Below are 12,960 nucleotides of genomic sequence, written 5' to 3' on the forward strand. Positions count from 1 at the left end.
TATTTATCCAAAAGAATGAAATCAGGATCTCAAAGGGATATTACCACTCCGATGTTCACAACACTATTCACAATGTGATAGTGATAGGTGCAGAAACCTAATGTCCACCAACAGATGAAAGGATTTTTAAAATGTGGAATATATGTCCAATGGAATACTATGTAGCCTTAAAAAAGAAACTCTAGGCTGGGCATGGTGACTCGTGCCTGTAATCCCAGCACTTTGGGAGGCCGAGGCAGGCGGATCACCTGCGTTCAGGAGTTCGACAACAGCCTGGTTAACATGGTGAAACTCCTTCTCTACTACAAAAATTAGCTGGGTGTGGTAGTGGGTGTCTATAATCCCAGCTACTCCGGAGGCTGAGGCAGGAGAATCACTTGAACCTGGGAGGCGGAGGTTGTAGTGAGTTGAGATCGTGCCATTGCACTCTAGCCTGGGCGAAAAGAGCAAAACTCTGTCTCAACAAAAAAAAACGAAGAAATTCTAGGGATCTCGGACTCCCTGGACACTCCCTCCAGCCCAGCCTCGCTATCTCTGCCTGCGATGCGTGCTCCTGCCTCCGACTCAAAATGCCTGCGTGGAGAGGTGGAAGTAAGTGAGGGGTCTGCGGGAGGGCCATTCACCACGCAGAAGAGGTGCAGTGTAACGGCAGGCGCTTCTACCCATACTGCTTTCTATGCATGGTTTGCAGGAATAATTTAGATAGCACGACAGTGGCAATTCAGGATGAAGAGATCTACTGCAAATCCTGCTATGGAAAGAAGCATGGGCCAAAAGGCTACAGTTTATGGCCAGGGCGCTGGCACACTTAACATTGACTGTGGTAAGAGCTGGGCATCAAGCCAGAGTGTTCAGCCTCACATGCCTACAACAAATCCAAAGACTTCTAAATTTGCTCAGAAATACAGAGGTTCTGAGAAGTGTTCCAGATGTGGGGATTCCGTACATGCTGTTGAGAAGGTAACTGGAGCTGGAAAGTCCGGGTACAAAAACTGTTTCCGATGGCAAAGTGTTGGAAGAGTCTTGAATCAACACTCTGACTGAAAAAGAAGGTGAAATCTATTGTAAAGGGTGCTATGCAAAGAACTGTGGACCCAAGGGATTTGGCTATGGCCAAGGAGCAGGGCTCTTGTTCATGCCCAGTAAGGTGTAAACCCAGAACCAAGCATCACACACTGAGAATCTCTTCATAATCTAGGCACAGATAATCTTTCTAAACTACTGCAAAATTCTACCAGCATTAAGTACTATATATTACCCTGTACTCGGATAGGCTGGCTAACTCGTAGGAAGAGAGCACTGTATCTTATCCTTTTGCTTTATTTGCCAGCATTTTTTGGGAACCATTTCTTCTACACTTTAAATAAAACCTCAGCTTGAAAAAAAAAAAAGAGAAATTCTACAAAATGTCACAACATGGATGAATCTTGGGGACACCAGGCTAAGTGAAATAAGCCAGTCACAAAAAGACAAATGACTGCATAACTCCACTTATATGAGGTATCTAAAATAATACAAATTCATAAAAATCAAAGAGTGGAATGATGGTTAGCAGAGGCTGGGAGAAGGGGAAATGGAGAGTAGCTAATCAAGGGTCATGAAGTTTCAGTCAGACAAGAAGAATAAGCACCAGGGAGCTGCTGTACAACACTGTATCTATAGCCAACAATAATGTATACTTTCAAATTCATTAAGAGGAGAGATCCCTTTACCACAATATTTTTAAGAGAATATTTTGCAAGTTAAAAAAAAAAAGTTTTCACCTGATCCCAAGTTTTACTAGTGTTTTTAAATGTTGAGGTAAAATAAAAGCAAAAGTGTTACATCTTAATTTTTAGCACACACTACCATGTAAGCAAGACTCAGAAATAATACTCTGGCATTCATTCCCAAATGTTATGTGTTAAACACAATTGCAAACCATCTATAATACAACAAAATCTAAAGTCTTACTTAGATAAAACAAATTCAAAGGCATTCACATATTATTAATTTGCTTTTTAAAAAAAAGAAATGTCTTTTACCTGGTAGTTAAGTTTATCTTCATAGAATCCACTATTCTCCTGAACTACAATGGGATAATATCCCAATAAATCCATCACAAGTTGAAAGTGACAAGTCAAAGACGCATTTCATACACCTAACCTACCGAAGCAAACATCATAGCTTAGCACAGCCTATCTTAAAGACACTCAGAACACTTACATTAGCCTAAAGTTGAGCAAAATAATCTAATATGAAACCTATTTTATAAAGTGTTGACTATCTCACTATTTAATAAATAACACTGTACTGAAAGTGAAAAACGGAAGTACAGTTTCTACTGAATGTCTATTGCTTTCACACCATTGTGAAGTTGAAAAATCCTAAGTCAAACCATCACAAGTCAGGGACTTGTGTGTACTTCATTTCTGGTAACCAATGACCTTAGCTGCTTTAAGGATACAATCAGGGAAGTGAAATCAGTCAGTACACATTGACTTACAAAAGCTATGTTTAGAAAAACCAATCCTCGACCTAAGTAGAAAAGAGGGCAAGAAAACACCATTTGTGTGGTTTTGGGACAATAAAAAGATAAAGAGAACTGAAGGCTGAATAAAAAAAGAAAAGAAAATTGAGCTGTTGAGTGGCTGAATAAAAAAAGAATAACAAAAGAGAACTGAGGGGTCAAGTTAAACATAAAGGTAAGACATTAAAGATTCAAACAGTCCTCCACTTCATTAATCAGGGAACTTGAATTCTGTCTGCAATGGTACCAGCTCTTTCCCCGCTAAGGCAAAAGAAATTGGTACTGCAGCAATATATAATGGCTTTGAAGAGAAAAAAAGAAGAAAATACATACATATATATATATATATATAAATGTAAGCACAAATTTCATCTTTAACCCTACTAATCAATCACCTTTTGGGCCCATCCTCCAAAGAAATCATAGTTTCCACCTCACTTTATTTTTTTATTTATTTTTATTTTTTGAGATGGAATCTTGTTCTGTCGCCCAGGCTGGAGTGCAGTGGCGTGATCTCTGCTCACTGCAACCTCTGCCTCCCAGGTTGAAGCAATTCTTCTGTCTCAGCCTCCTGAATAGCTAGGATTATAGGCACACGCCGCCATGCCTGGCTAATTTTTTTATTTCAGTAGAGACGGGGTCTCACCATGTTGCCCAGGCTGGTCTCAAACTCCTGAGCTCAGGCAATCCACCCATCTCAGCCTCCCAAAGTGCTAGGATTACAGGCGTGAGCCACTGTGCCTGGCCTCCACCTCACTTTAAACATTCATACTCCATGAGGATCTCTAAAAGGAATGTTACCTAATAGAAGACTATAAGAATCCTATTTATTAACTATACTTAAATATTCTGTTGTCACAAATAAGTTTGCTTTACATGTCCCAGTAATGCTGCCCTTCACATATAAGGATGGCGAATCCTCGATTATTAAGATACATAACCCATTTATTTAGTGACAGTGGATCTGGACTGACTCAGAACGCCTCAGGCTAAATATAAATGGCTAAATATAAAATCTAAAATCACACTACTGAAGTGGCATATGTAGGGGAGGTCTACCACCAAGTCCCTTGGCCTGAAATGCTTGTAGCACATTTCTGCAGGCAAGAGCCAGGTGCAGCCTGCACACTCCATACCCTACACTAAGCTTTTAGGCCTCATTCCTTCTATGAGCATTTTTGTGATGTCTTATGATAACTCTGAACCAATTACTCACGCCCAGTTCCCTATCACTTAGCTATCACTGCTCCTCCAGACATGTCTTTTCCCCTCAACTACACTATAAACTCAATAGCTATAAGAACTGCAGGTCACACAAACCAACACTGACCATGCCTGGCATATAGCTGGTACTCAGTAACTGTTAAATAAAAGGATAAATGAAAAACTAAGTAACCAGACTTTTTCCCTAATTTTTTCAACCAACACTATATCCCTAAACAAAAACTGTACATTCTTATAATTAAGAATGAATTAGGCCGGGCGCAGGGGCTCATACCTATAATTCCAGCATTTTGGGAGGCCAAGGTGGGTGCATCACTTGAGGTCAGGAGTTCAAGACCAGCCTGGCCAACATGGTAAAACCCTGTCTCTACTAAAAATACAAAAATTAGCTGAGCATAGTGGCAGGCACCTTTAATCCTAGCTACTTGGAAGGCTGAGGCAGGAGAATCGCTTGAACCCAGGTGGCGGAGGTTGCAGTGAGCCAAGATCACACCATTGCACTCCAGCCTAAGCAACAACGCAAGACGCTGTCTCAAGGGAAAAAAAAAAAAAAAAAAAAACAATGAATTAATCCCAGTAAGTTCACAATTAACCTTTTTCTTTCCCAATCTTTACTAAGAGGTAGGAGGGAACCCTCTTGTCATCCAAAGCAACAAACAAGTGAAAGAAGATTCAACAATCCTACTGTTTTCCCATAAGTGCTAATGCTCTATTTGCTCTGTATTATAACAACTGCAGAATATCCAGATGGTTCTCATACTTGTTCACAAATAATTGGGCTTCTTCTATTGGTCATGTTCCCCATGTTTTCTGTGCTCAAGGTATGCTATGGGGTAGGGAGGCAGAACGTAAAAGGGATGGGCAATAAAAATCTTAGTCAAGCAAGTTAGTCACTCCTACACAACTACTTGCCTAACATATATCAGTAATTCATATCTATATTTTTAATTCCTTGCTTCAACTTCCAATCCTTTCATTAATCAAAGACACCCTCTACTTAGGAGGCTAAAGCAGAGGATCAAGAGTTCAAGCCCAACCTGGGCAAAATACCAAGACCCCATTTCCTTGCCCCCCAAAAAGACAAAGACACCCCAAAATTGTATTACTGAACACAAAGTAGCCAAAAGTAATTCAACATGAGTTAGTAACCTGAATGAATTTTACCTTGTGCCCAACCTGGGCAAAATACCAAGACCCCATTTCCTTGCCCCCTAAAAAAGACAAAGACACCCCAAAATTGTATTGCTGAACACAAAGTAGCCAAAAGTAATTCAACATGAGTTAGTAATCTGAAATGAATTTTTCCTTATGAAACTATAGGGCTTGGCTGGTCTGAAGGTAGTTGAGTTACCTCAACTGATTGTCCACAGTTAGTTACAGATCCTACGCCTTATTCTACTCTTTCCCCCTTCTCACTGAAATGCACTTGACTAGTTAAAACAAACAAACAAACAAACAAAAAACCCTATATGGCTTAAGCCTTAAACTGAAGAACAAAAATGTCTAGTTATGAAACTTTCACAGGGCACTTTCATTTTAAAAGATCAACTATTTATCCTTAAAGGATCTGCAAGAAATAGGGTGTTTTATTTCGAAGCTTTGAGTTTTAAAAAAAGTCTAAAACTCTACTGATTTCACATTTAGTCATTTATATGTTATCACAGTAGCAGTTGGAGGAAACACAATAGGAAGAAGAGTATAAGGAGGAGGAGGGAAAGAGCAGGCTTGCCCTTTAAGCTGCTAAGTACCAGTGTTGATGCTGAGTGCTTTCTTTCTAATACTTCATTTAATCCTCGGAAAACGCTCTGAAGGGGGCATTACTTTTACTATTTTTTTACATAGGGAAATTAAAGATTAAAGAAGTAATGTGCCCAACATAAAAAGAAACTAACAAAACTAGTAAGTGATATGGCCAGTAAGTGAACCATTGTGTAACTCCAAAAGCCCTCCTTCTTAACTATTGTACAATATTTAAATTAGTCACGTAATCCAAAAATTTCAAAGTAAATCCAGTTTAGAGAACTAATTTTAGTACAGTGAGACTAGATTTAAGATCTAAGAAGACAGCNAGGAAACACAATAGGAAGAAGAGTATAAGGAGGAGGAGGGAAAGAGCAGGCTTGCCCTTTAAGCTGCTAAGTACCAGTGTTGATGCTGAGTGCTTTCTTTCTAATACTTCATTTAATCCTCGGAAAACGCTCTGAAGGGGCATTACTTTTACTATTTTTTTACATAGGGAAATTAAAGATTAAAGAAGTAATGTGCCCAACATAAAAGAAACTAACAAAACTAGTAAGTGATATGGCCAGTAAGTGAACCATTGTGTAACTCCAAAAGCCCTCCTTCTTAACTATTGTACAATATTTAAATTAGTCACGTAATCCAAAATTTCAAAGTAAATCCAGTTTAGAGAACTAATTTTAGTACAGTGAGACTAGATTTAAGATCTAAGAAGACAGCTTCTTTTAGCCAAAAGCAACCTTCGTGCAAAGAATCTTTTCATCCTTCCACCTCCCCTCTTCCCCATACACACACCAAAAAATCTTAAATAAATACAGCAGATTTTAACTTTCAAAAAAGAGAAAACAATCATTTAAAAACAGTTATGTCTTAAGTAGAATAAGGCTGTACAGTCTTCTGATGCCAACAAGACATTTTACAAACACTGTCACATGAAAATACACAGGCAAACTACATAATTTCTGATAGGTGAGCCAGTAGTATTACTCAGTACCACCAGGTATGACACAAGGCTCTATTCCGTTAATATTTTATCAACAACTCAGGTAAATACTGAATAGCATACTTATCCAAGATGACATTAACTCAAGGCTGGAGAGGGATAGCCACCTTGCCTCATAATCAAAACAAAATTCTAACAAGTGATTATCAGGCAGAATCAACGAGAAGAGGCAAAACACCACCATCTCAACATTTACAAAAGCATACGTATACTTATTAGAGATAAATGTAAAAACCTACTACTGGCTGGGTGCCGTGGGTCATGCCTGTAATCCCAGCACTTTAAGAGGCCAAGACAGCAGGATCACTTGCACCCAGGAGTTCAAGACCAACCTGGGCAACATAGTGAGACCCTAACTCTATTGACAATAAATATAAATATATATTATATATAAAACCTACTATTATACTGAAAAACCAACTACTAACATACCAGATGCTAAGGTTCTACAGTAATAATTCAGACAAACACATGGGTTAAGTTGACCTCATACATCATTTAAAGAGCTGTAAAAGCATTCTCAGTGTAAACCTATTGCTAAAAAGGTAAACATTACCCTAAACAGCATTATGAGAAAGACAGCTTTTTAGTCCAACGAAGTCAAGTCTAGAATATTTTACAACAATCCAAACACACCTTGAGAAGTCTATATTCAATTTAGGGCATCATTAGAGCCTGCTACTAAGCATGGCATACTATGGTGACATTTCTGGAAATGAGGTCTTAAGATGATCAGTGGAAGGAATTAGGAATATTCGGTCTAGAGAAGTATGAAGGGCAGTACCTGACAATTAATTGGATTTCAATAAAGATTTCTAAATAAATAAAAGATATGACAGGCACCTTCAAATATTTTAAGATATGTTACATGAAACATGACATTCTCCCTAAAGACAGAGCATCAACAGATAAGTTTCCAATCACCATAAAGTTTCTAGGAGAGATGTTGGTGCCATTTTTGAATGGGGTGGGAAGCTGGTCCCCTTACCTTAAAAATTCTAGGAATGGTCTAGCAAAATGCAGAGGGATCTCACTGCCTCCTTACCGCCTGTGGTACTAAGATTTCTGAAAATGTATCATTAACCTCTGTTAAGGGAGATAATGTGAAACGGTTACCTTCTTCACTGAACCTTAAGTTCCAGAGCATGAACCCAAAGAACAGTGGCATAATCAGGCTTCAATGCGCTTAAGTACTCTTAAATATTATTTGTACTTAAAGAAGTAAATATTCTTAAATATTCTTCATTTGATGAATTAAAACTAGCACAATCACAACTCTTAAAATCATATTTTCTCCCATACTTACAATACATAGAAATGAAAATGTGGTTCTAAATGCTATTAAATATTTGTACCCAAGAACTAATTGCAATCCATTTTCCATATAGCAATAAAAATCACAATAAAATGAATTTACCTCTGGAGACCAACAGAGATTACATACAAAACAATCAAACTGCTCTGGAGACCAACAGAGATTACTACAAAACAATCAAACTGAAAAAAACAAAAACAATTATCTTATTCCTAAAGAGTAGTATTAATTCTAACTTTACTTACACTACTAAGTCATTCTTAATGATTTTCAGAAAACAAAACCTGCTCATTGTTTTAAAAAAAGTCAAGTAATGAGAAAGGATTTAATGAGATTTCCAGTCCTACTGCCCAGAAGTAACCTCTGTTAACTATTTCTGTGTATACTGCCAGCCGCTTTCTATACAGGGGTGTATATAAGTATTTCTGGTTGTTTTTTTTTTTTTTTTTTTTTTTTATTTCTAATAGAACCACACAATAGCAAATTTTGTCATTCAATACATCTTGGACTCTATGTCACCTTATATAACTAACCTGCCCCATTCTTTTTAATGGCTCACAGGGCATTTCATTATATGTAGTACTTCAATTTTAACTAGTCCTCTTGATGACATTTAGGCTGACTCCTGTCTTTTGCTATGACAAATGTTGCTGCCGTAAACATCCTGTACAAACTTCTTGACATGTTTGTGCAAGTACAGGTACAGAATACATTCCTGAAAGTGAAACTTTTGGTTGTGCATATTTTTTATTCTGATAGCTACCGCTACTGATCTCCAAAGGGACTGTGTCAAAATCTTCAAACTCAGAAACTTCTATTTTCTCCACAATTTAGCCAAGACTAGTCATCACTACACTCTAATCTTCGCCAATCTGACAAGTGAAAAATTATAATTTTGTTTTTAATTTGCATTTCTCCATGACTGAGGTTGAACGTCTTTTCATGTATCTTTTGGCCTTCTATTTCTGTGAAATGCTTGTTACCTAGAATAAGGTCACACCCAAACACAGTACTCAAAAAGTCTTATGTTTGTACCTATGTAAGAATATTATATTCTCAAAGTAAAGGACAATTCAAGGCAATACTTATGAAAATTCCAACTGCCTTTTTAACAGAAATGGACAAACTGATTCTAAAATTCATATGGAAATGCAAGGGACCCAGAATAAACAAAACAATCTGAAAAAAAAAAAAGAGAGAGAGAAAGAAAGACAAACACTGTTAAAGGTCTCACACTTCCAGTTTCAAAATTAACTTACTACAAAACCTAGAGTAACCAAAACATTATGTACTTACATCAGCGAAGATATATAAACCAACACAATAGAGAGTCTAGAAATAAACCCATACTTTATGGTCAATAGATTTTTGACAAGGGTGCCAAGACATTCAATGGAGAAAGAATAGTCTTTTTAACAAATAGTATTGGGATAATTGGATATTCCATGCAAAAGAATGAAGGTGGGCCCTTATGTCACATCATATGCAAAAATGAACTCAAAATCGATCAAGCGTGAGAGTTAAACTATAAAATTCTTATAATCTTCATCACATTGAACCAGGCAATGGTTTCCTAGATATATAAAGCACAAACAATAAAAGAAAAACATATATAAATCGGACTTCATCACAATTTTAAAAGTTTCTGATGTAGAGGACACCATTCAGAAAGTGAACAGGCAATCCACAGAATGGGAGAAATATTTACAAACCATATCTCTGAAAATTATCTTATAAACATTGCTGCAGTGAACACTCTTAGGTAAACGTCTCTGTATACTCGTACAAGTATAGAATATATTCCTACCCAGTATCCAGAATAAATATGTGTGTGTGTGTATACACACACATATATATGTAAAGAACTCTTACAACTCAACAATAAAAAAGTAAATAACCAAATTACATAATGGTCAAAAGATTTGAACAGACATTTCTCCAAAGATATACAAATAACCAATAAGCATATCACACTTCCTAGTTTCAAAACTAACTAATCACAAAATCTACAGTAATCAAAACATTGTGATACTTGGATCAGCAAAGACTAATAAACCAACAGATTAGAAGTCAGAGTGCAGAAATGATTTTTGTGTATGCTGTGAGATAAGAGCCCACCTTCATTCTTTCGCATGAAAATCCATGCATAATGACATCATTAGTCATTTGGGAAACGCAAATCAAAACTACAATGTGAAACCACTTCACACCCCCTAGGATGCAATGAAAAAAAAAAAGAAAAACAGCAAAGTGTTGAAGAGGATGTGGAGAAATTAATCAAATGGAATCCTCATATACTGCTAGTGGGAATGAAAAAATGGTTCAACCACTATGGCAGTTACTCAATAAATTAAAGATAGAATTACCATGACCTAGCACTTCTACTCCTAAGTATACACCTGAAAAAACTGAAAACATCTTCACACAAAACATGTTCACACAAAACCCCATTCATGTTCACACAAAACATGAATACTCACAATAGTGTTATTTTTTGACAAAAGTAGAAACTGATAAACAAAATGTGTATATCCATACAATAGAATATTATTCCATCACAAAAAGAAATGAAGTACTAACACGTGCTAGAGGAAGACATAAAAAGTCACATACTGTATGATTCCATTTACATGAAATGCCCAAAACAGGCAAATCCATAAAGACAAAGTACATTAGTGGTTACCAGGGGCTGGCAAAAGGGGAGAATGGGAAGTGACTGCTAATGGGTAAGAGGTTTCTTTTTGGGGTGATAAAAATGTTCTGGAATTATATCAATATACCATTTTGTGACTATACTAAAAACCACTGAATTATATATTTTAAACTGATAAATTTTGTGGTAAGTGATTCTATCTTGAAAAAGAAAAACCCAGTAAAGGACAGGGTTTACAAAATAATTTAATTCATGATTTACCTCAGCTTTAAAAGAATTAGCATTAATACTGTAGGTGGCTCTGGGTCTAAAATTGTGCATCCAGAACAAATAAGATTTAGTCAATGGGCATGATTTCAAGCACTGACAGTTATGGGGCCACAGCTGATACCAATTCCTAAATGTAAGCGATGTAGAAATCAGAGCTGTAACTGAGGAATCAGGCAAGCAAGCCCAAGAGAATGATTGCCAAAGCACATGTCCTTTAACTGCTATCCTGCAAAGCAATTACAGCTGTACCCAACCTTAAGCAAACCCAGTCCTTTTAAGAACACATCTTTATCATAAATAAATGGGGGAGGGATACTGTGCTATGATGAAACAGGATGTAGGAGGAACTTAAAACAGCATATAAACAATAACAAGTGAACCTAATTTTATTACAAATGACTAACCCTTAGGCAGGGATGAAAACAACCCAAGTAACTTCTGAAAACAGAATTTGCCTATACACTATAAAGTTAAAGACAAATATTGTACTCTAGTTTAAAACTGTGTTTCTCACCAGGGAATGACTAGGTTAGTAATTCTAAAACTACTTTTGTTTGTGTGTACTCCGATGAAACAAGTAAGTCAATATACTGTGGTTGAGAACAGTTTCTCACCTTTGGATAAGGAAGTAACAAGGAAAGAGAAAAGGCCTGAAGAGGAAAAAAGACCAAAATGGACCCTATGGTGGGAGAACAGAACTGGAAGCATCACTGGCAGTTTTTAATTTATATACTTTCATGGATAAGGAAATAAAAATATATGTGTTCATACATGTTACTAAACATATACACTGCTAGTTCTATCTACTAAGAGAGCCTAGAAGCAATGACACCCAGTAGCAAGGAGCACAATCGGCACCCAGATCTTGGTTTCTAGATATCATTCTCTAGTAAAACGAACTCAGCTCCCTGGAAAAATGGTTGATTCCATGGCTGGTGCAAGCAGGAAAAATACAAGATACACTCAGAATATCATGTGATATCAGAAAGTAAATCAGTGCTCACAAAATCAGAGAGGGTATTGTAGAAAGGACACAGGAACAAATTTTCAAGTGCCCTCAATAACCAAAGCGAGAATGACTTGAGCAACAAATACTGGATTTTAACCCATAAAGTAAAATATCCACAAAGTCATGTAAATAAATTAATTGGATAATTAATAAATAAAGGAAAGGGGACATTACTTCCTTAATTGTAGAATTCCAAATATAGTAAGAATGAGTGAAATAGAAAACTCACCATTAAGCAAAGACCAAAGCAGTAATAAGTGTTGCCAGTAAGAAGCATTGACAGATTGCAAAACTGGCCCATGTACAGTATGATAGAACACAGGATATTGCAAAACTGGCCCATGAAAAGTATGATGGGACACAGGATATTTGCAGTACCTCCCCACTAGAGGAAGGTATTAATTACAAAGGAATTACTAATTATTATACAAATACAAGGTTAAAAAGAACATTTATTATTAATTACAAAGGAAAAAACAGTAACTTTACAATGAAGAAATCTGGCAGACACAGCCTTAATGAAGTAATCACATTAACTTTACCCGTCATAAGACATGCTAATCATGGGTAAAGATCTGACAACCCCAAATTGAGAAACACTCTAAAAAATAATTAACAGTACTCTGCAAAAGTGTCAGTAACATTTATAAAAGATAGGAGGAAAAAAAACTGAAAAGCTTAACAGATGGGAGGAGACTAAGATGATGATAACTAAATGCAAGGTAGGATCCCAAATTGGATCCTGAACTAGAAAAAGGATAGTTTATAAATGTGAATGTCCTGGTTTTAATAATTATACTATGGTTATATAGGATGTTAACATTAGGAGAAATAACTGGGCAAAGGATATCCAGGACCTCTTTGTACTATTTTTATACCTTTTATGTAAGTCTACAGTTATTTCAAATTTGAAAAATCAACATAATTTTAGAAGATTTTAGAAAAACCTCTCAAAGGAAAGTAAATCTTTCTACTATAATTGAATTTACATCGAGCAGTTAACTACACCTGAATTATACTACCACTCTGGAAAGAATTTGGCATTTTTTGATCATTAAATTAAAAAGTGGGCATAATACTCCATCTACTGATACATCCGTTTATATAAATTATTCTAGGTTTGAAAGAATTCCAGTACAAGGGTGGGGGAAAGAGGTATCATACCATTCACATATTTTTTAAACCAGTCCATTTTGTTGCCATCCTATATTAAGCATGCAACTAGTGTTTTTTAAAG

The 12,960-nt window shown here is 36.4% G+C and overlaps 1 protein-coding gene and 1 pseudogene across 6 annotated transcripts in view; one reads left to right on the plus strand and one right to left on the minus strand.

The window, feature by feature from the left end:
* Positions 1 to 12,960, minus strand: part of ATP2C1 (ATPase secretory pathway Ca2+ transporting 1) — a 166,398-nt gene that overhangs the window by 104,152 nt on the left and 49,286 nt on the right. The gene's annotated exons all lie outside the window — the stretch shown is intronic.
* Positions 570 to 1,153, plus strand: LOC108522236 (cysteine and glycine-rich protein 2 pseudogene; annotated as a pseudogene).

This window comes from Rhinopithecus bieti, unplaced genomic scaffold, assembly GCF_001698545.2.
Source record: "Rhinopithecus bieti isolate Rb0 unplaced genomic scaffold, ASM169854v2 scaffold_62793, whole genome shotgun sequence".
Taxonomy (NCBI): domain Eukaryota; kingdom Metazoa; phylum Chordata; class Mammalia; order Primates; family Cercopithecidae; genus Rhinopithecus; species Rhinopithecus bieti.